Consider the following 6,000-nt stretch of genomic DNA (forward strand, 5'->3'; position numbering starts at 1 on the left):
TATGATGAATTCCAAATCAAATTAAAGTGAACCTATTGTAAAGAAAAGGCATACATGTGATATGTGAAATCAACAATGTAGCAATTTCCCCCCCTCTTTAGTCTAAAAGAAATCACCTTACTTAGTTCAGATGACTTCAAGGCTTCAAGCTTGGGTTGCTTCAGCAGAGCAGCTGGTGAAATTAAATTTATTTAATGTAAATGGATAGAACTAAGCAAGCAACCAGTATGGTGTTTAGCCTTCTTAATGTGTTTCTATATCAGACATCACTAATGGAATTCCAGGGGGTTAATTATTTCCTGCTTAAAAGCTTTTATTTATCATAGGTTTACTGGGTATTAATGTTTTTAAATTTAAATTATAATAATTAGAGACATTTGCTTAAATACCCCATGAGTTCTATTACTGTTTTTAATAATGCAACTACTTATCAAGGCCTTTTTCTTACACCAAGCACTATAGAATCAAAATGTTTAATGTCCAGTATTTATCAAGTGCCTTTCTTTGGGGAATTATTAAAGTATAGAATAAGGTATGAAAATAAACTCTCCCAAACCTATAACATGTCAGTTAACTGCTGCAGGATATTGATTTTTCTGCTATTCTCCTATTAAATAAAGCACACAGAGATCCCTTGCCAAGCCCAAACCGACAGGTGAAAATAGCCCGGGCAATATATTTGGAGCAGCCAAAGAATGATTGAGTCATATGCCAAAGGGGAATAAAACCATTTCAGGGAAGCCTGAATATATTTTCCACTGGGAAATTATTTTTAAAATGCTGGAATCTGTTTTGACCTAGTGCTTATCAAAGGCAAACATGTTTGTTCATCATCAGAATCTTTATGAGTCAGAAATAAGTCATCCCTAGACTAGCGGGATTTAGCAGTGTCCACAGAGGGAAATGAATTCTGGAAGGAGGTGAGGGAGGAGTGCAGTACAAAATAAATGGTGATTGGATTAGAGAGAATTCACATGTGCAGGAGTAGGGACATTCCCCACAGCCACCTTCTCGTCAACTAAGACAATCATACAAGTGAACACTACTATTTTCCTTTATTTAACTGTAATATTTAGACATGCAACATTCTAGTGAATAAAAGCTAAAAAATGTAATACATCTCCCTGGCTTTTCTTTTCTCCCTTCTCTCTAGTTGTCTTTATATTGTATGTCTTGCTGGATCTTCTCGAATGTCTGTTGTTCCTAGTAGCATTCCTGCCTGAAAGGGGGTATTCTGTTACCCAAACATCTCTCTCTTACCTCCTGCTATGAGCATCATACTGCAAAAATTAAATACAGGGTTCTGAAAAGCTGGTAATGCCTACTTATGCACACAAGCAAAGAGTGAGACAGTAAACTTTCAAAATTAGAATGATGACAATACAGCTTCTAGTATGAAACTTCCACAGAAGTATATAGGGAATTTAGCTTAGAAATCAATGGCAGCATATGACCCTTAGTCCATTTTTCCCCCTCAACAGATTTGGTTGAATCAGGGCCCCAATCATTAAAAGACAACTTCTCCTTATAAGACTATGCTTTAGTGTACACTGATTTTTAAATGTCTTGTCTGATGTTTTGAAGAAGTTTATCTTTGGTGTATTTTCATTGACAAAAGACAGGTCAACATTCATCTAAATTCTGGATGGCTGGGTCCAACACACACTCTACTCATGTAGATTTCTCATGCCTGGAGTACAACAAATTTGAGCAGAGCAGAGGTTTATGAATACCCGTTGGATTATCGTATTATGCACTAAAACGTGTAGGCCACAATCACTGACTTAGACTCTGACCTTCATAGTGCTAGTCATTGGATTAGGAGAGACCTATAAACAGAATGGACCTCATGCTCTATTGCTATGGTTTTCTGATGAAATTCAAGTACTAGCCTGAATTTGGTGTATACCCTAGAAATCTATTGACATTATGCACATGAGCATTAGAGCTAGTTGGAAAACAAGAATTCCATTTTTGGGGTCGGGGGTGGGGGACGACGACTTTGAGGTTTTGACGTTTTTTCCTATCCCCTCCATCACCCTGTGATGTGGAATGAAACCAAGACTTTCTCACAGAAATTTTCCAAAGAACAGATAGAGAAAATAGCCAGTAGCCCAGATGCTAGGGCACTCACCTAGAATATGGGAGACCCAGATTCACGTATCAGATTCCAGGTGAGTGCCCCAAGTATGTGGGTGCTCTCTCTTTTTTCTGAAATTCCATCCTGGACCTGAGAAATCTTCCTGTAAAAAGTTTAGTAAAACTGATGTTTCTCTGAAAAGTTTTAGTTTCAACAACTAGGCATTTTCTGACAAAACAAACAAAAAAAAATCTTTTGTTGCAAAATTGCCAACCAGCTCTATTAGCATCTACAATATTAATGACTTGTCCTTATTAATATTCAACATGAACATAACATTAATTAATACCAATATTATATTGTAGAATTATTTAATAGTATAACATATTCTGTATTATACCATGTTTGTATTCATATACATATTTATACAATCTTAATAATACACAAAAGAATCACTATTATTCGTGTCAAATCCATGACTATCTTTAAAAATAAATACAAATTTATGACAGTGCTACCTTTAAAAACTAGAGAGCGCCAAATCAAAACCAGCTTCTGACCATATGACAATCAGATGGACTTCAATCTCGTTTCTGATCAAATCCAGATTTTCAGACTAGCCCCTAGCTCTGTAGAAAACACCAGGATGTTGAATAGCACCAAATTTCAGATCCAGATCAGAACATATTACAGCTGTGGTCCATTGGTCATAAAATCAAATAAAGAAAATATATGCAACTCATTCTAATGAATGTTGAATGTCCAATCATTACTCAGGTGCAACTTCCACTCAATTTAGTGAGAGTTTGAGGAACATTTTATGATTTGTTCTGGGTGCAGAATCAGTTCACAAGGATTTGGATTAAAGCCACAAAAGCCAGGATATTAAGATTAAACTTGTCATCCTTCACTCCAGTGGCATAAGCATTACAGGGCTCTCAGCACAGACTTTGCAATTGGATAAGCTGTGACACTTAGACATAATGGGGTGAATTAAGGACACATGAAAGCATCCCTTGTTAGGAGATTCTTTGCCTTGGTAGGTTTGATATACGAACACTGTTTCTCATATGGAAAGTCCTATAAAAGCTTCAGCAGCATTTCGTAAATCGGATCCAAATCTCAAACACAATAGGACTCAAATTACACCATTTGCTAAATTATATTTGGTAATTTTTTGTAGTTAGGTGGGAGGTATTGAGCAATGAATCTATTGGCACATAGTAAAGGATATTGCATTAGTCACAGTAGTTCATCTCAAATCATAAAATCCTGGGGCAGGAAGGCTAATGTTTGCAGCCTTGAAGGACATGAGTGTATATCAACCTATCTATCTAAATGGTACTTAAGGCATAGAAAGTCATTTGTCATACCATCCGTTGATCCCATACTACATCATGTGGGCTGGTTCTTCTATCATGTCACCTATCAAAGATAAAAGGTTGCCCTTATGCTGTATTTCCCTTTGTAATTCTAATGCTGTTCGTACTTCAGATTTAAAGAGAGGCAGACACCGGGTGCAATGGCCAAGTGACTGAAAATGTTCCTGTTTTTCCAGTAATCTATAAACACGCCTGCATCTATACATGTTTCAAAATTCTAGCTCTGAAGGTGCTCAAAGACTTTGATAAACTTGTATAGTAAATGCTGAAGGATGAAGATAAACCAGTGGTATTTTTAAGTATAATTTCCTTCTATGTGAAGACATGCTATCCACCAATATCATTGATTACTACTGGAAAAGAAGAGCACCCATCTTCTCAGCAAAAATACGTCTTAATATTGTGCCATAGAGACTGTGCTAATATCTTAAGGTGTTTCAGTTTTGGCTCCCAGAAAATGAGGCACTGTAGCAGTGCGCCGACTCACTGGCACGGCGCCTCCTGCTGGTCATTCGGGAATTAGCTTGATTCCAGCCTCAGAGCGCCTCCTGCTGGCCAGGGTTTCCCTACCAGTACCTGCTTCCTGTAAATCTCCACCACTTGTAGCACTTCAGGCTCCGCATCCCTCCCAGACCCCGGTGCCTCTTATCTTGGGGTGATGCAGCTAAAGCAGGTGGAAAATAAGAATAAAGGTTGGTGCTGGGACTAAGGCAATAATTAACTAATATAAATGGAAGGCAAGTACGTAATGCTGAATATACTGCTTCTGGACAGGTTTATAGTAAGTGGCTGTAGCATCAGCAGTATGATGTGAATAGATATGGATCTACTACTTCTTGCACCACTTCCGGGGGATCTTGATTCAAGGCAGGGAACCCATATAGTAATTTTTTTTTTGAAAAAAAAAGCAGTGCATCAGCAGTGGAAAGAGCATCTTTAGAGTTAGAAGCTCACTCAAGGTGAATTCATCTCTGTGCAGAAAATCATCACAAGCCTATGCACCGCTTAGGTCCCTCTTAACTCTTTACAATAAGATTTAGGGCTGGGCTACATGCAATTTTTATACAGATTTAACTAGATCAGGATAGATACTGAATCCCACAGTGAGGGCATATTTATACTGGTAAAAAAAAAGGTTATATTGGTATAGCTGATTTTTTTTAAAAAAGTACAATTTATATCAATATACCTGCTCATACTAGGGGTTGCACTGATTTAACTGTATGGTTTTCTAAATGGCTAGAGTTAAAATGATACAAAAACTGTTTTTAGGCTACCTTAAATAGTACATAAGTGGTGTTTAAGGCCTTATACAAACTCTCTGCATAAGGATCAGTTTCAGACACAGGGGAAATTCCAGGGCTCCAAAAAGGTGGAGAATTGATAACCTAACAGTTTTCCCTTCCCACAACTATTTCCCCCTTAATTATCTGTTGCCTGAACTTCCTTATCATATTCCGCATGGCAACAAGGTGCCCTCTAGTTTCCCCTAGGGCTAGTCATTTCTCTTATACCTGCAAAACGTACTTCTTTGCACCCATCAAAAACCCCTTGAGAGAATAAACTGGAAGGAAGAGAATGAATCTCTGATTATTTCAGCCAGCCAACTACAAAGAGTGGTGTTAAAAATACCTTGAAAAATATAATGAAGAAATCAATAAGGCACCACACTGAGAAGTAAAGCATACCATATGGGCAGGCATCAGAAAAAACACAGGCTGCTTCCAGGTAAGAAAGCAGCCCTGAGGCTCAGGTAACAAAATGAACATGTAGGGGAACCAATCATCAACAGAAAGCGAAACAAACTGAGAATAAGTTACAAGATGCTTTTCAGGTATGTATGACAAGAAATCAAAGGAGCAAAATGAGTTATTGGCCACCACACTATGGCAACTTTTAACTTGGGAAGAAAAGCCAATGAGCAATTTACAATGAAAAAAGGATTTTTTTTATTGAATTACTTAATTAAAGTCCTTTCCCCTGACAGCTCATGAGATTTGGAACAAAAGCAAATAAAACGCCTCTAGGAAATATTTTATTTATTGCATTTAAATGACTTACCTAATCCGTTCTCTCTGGGAGAGACGTCCCAGTGGTATTTATTGGCAAACAGAATGAAGATTCTGGGGGTGAGGGAGAAATGTATAATATTGCATTATTAAAATTCATGCTGGACTATGTATTCAGTCAAATTACAAATGCCGTCACATGATTAAGCCCTCAGCTCTCTCACATCAGTGCTTCCTGACATATTTGTGTAGCTAAAAAAAGTGATCATTTTCTCTGACTTCGTGAGAGGTACACTAGCAGACACTTTAAACTAGAAACACTACCAGGTGGGGACAACCCACTGGGTCAGTGTGCCCCTTGTGAATGTCACCTTTGATCAGAAACATGTTTTACAAGTGTCAGTGATGCAGTACAGTCTTGTTTACGGAGATCTTTGTGGTGTTCTTTTTTTCCGGAGACAGCATTGTTTTTCTTAATGTAATTAGCCTAGTATATATGTCACTACTTCCTTCTAGTGATTAGGATCAG

At 37.6% G+C, this 6,000-nt stretch overlaps 1 long non-coding RNA gene across 1 annotated transcript in view; it reads right to left on the minus strand.

Moving 5' to 3' along the window:
* Positions 1-5,564, minus strand: part of LOC141988988 (uncharacterized) — a 79,204-nt gene extending 73,640 nt beyond the window's left edge. Inside the window, exon 1 of the long non-coding RNA XR_012639882.1 lies at positions 5,524-5,564. This is a non-coding gene — a long non-coding RNA (uncharacterized LOC141988988). The remainder of the gene's footprint in view (positions 1-5,523) is intronic.
* Between the last annotated feature and the right edge of the window lie 436 nt (positions 5,565-6,000).

This window comes from Natator depressus, chromosome 6 (assembly GCF_965152275.1).
Source record: "Natator depressus isolate rNatDep1 chromosome 6, rNatDep2.hap1, whole genome shotgun sequence".
NCBI lineage: Eukaryota > Metazoa > Chordata > Testudines > Cheloniidae > Natator > Natator depressus.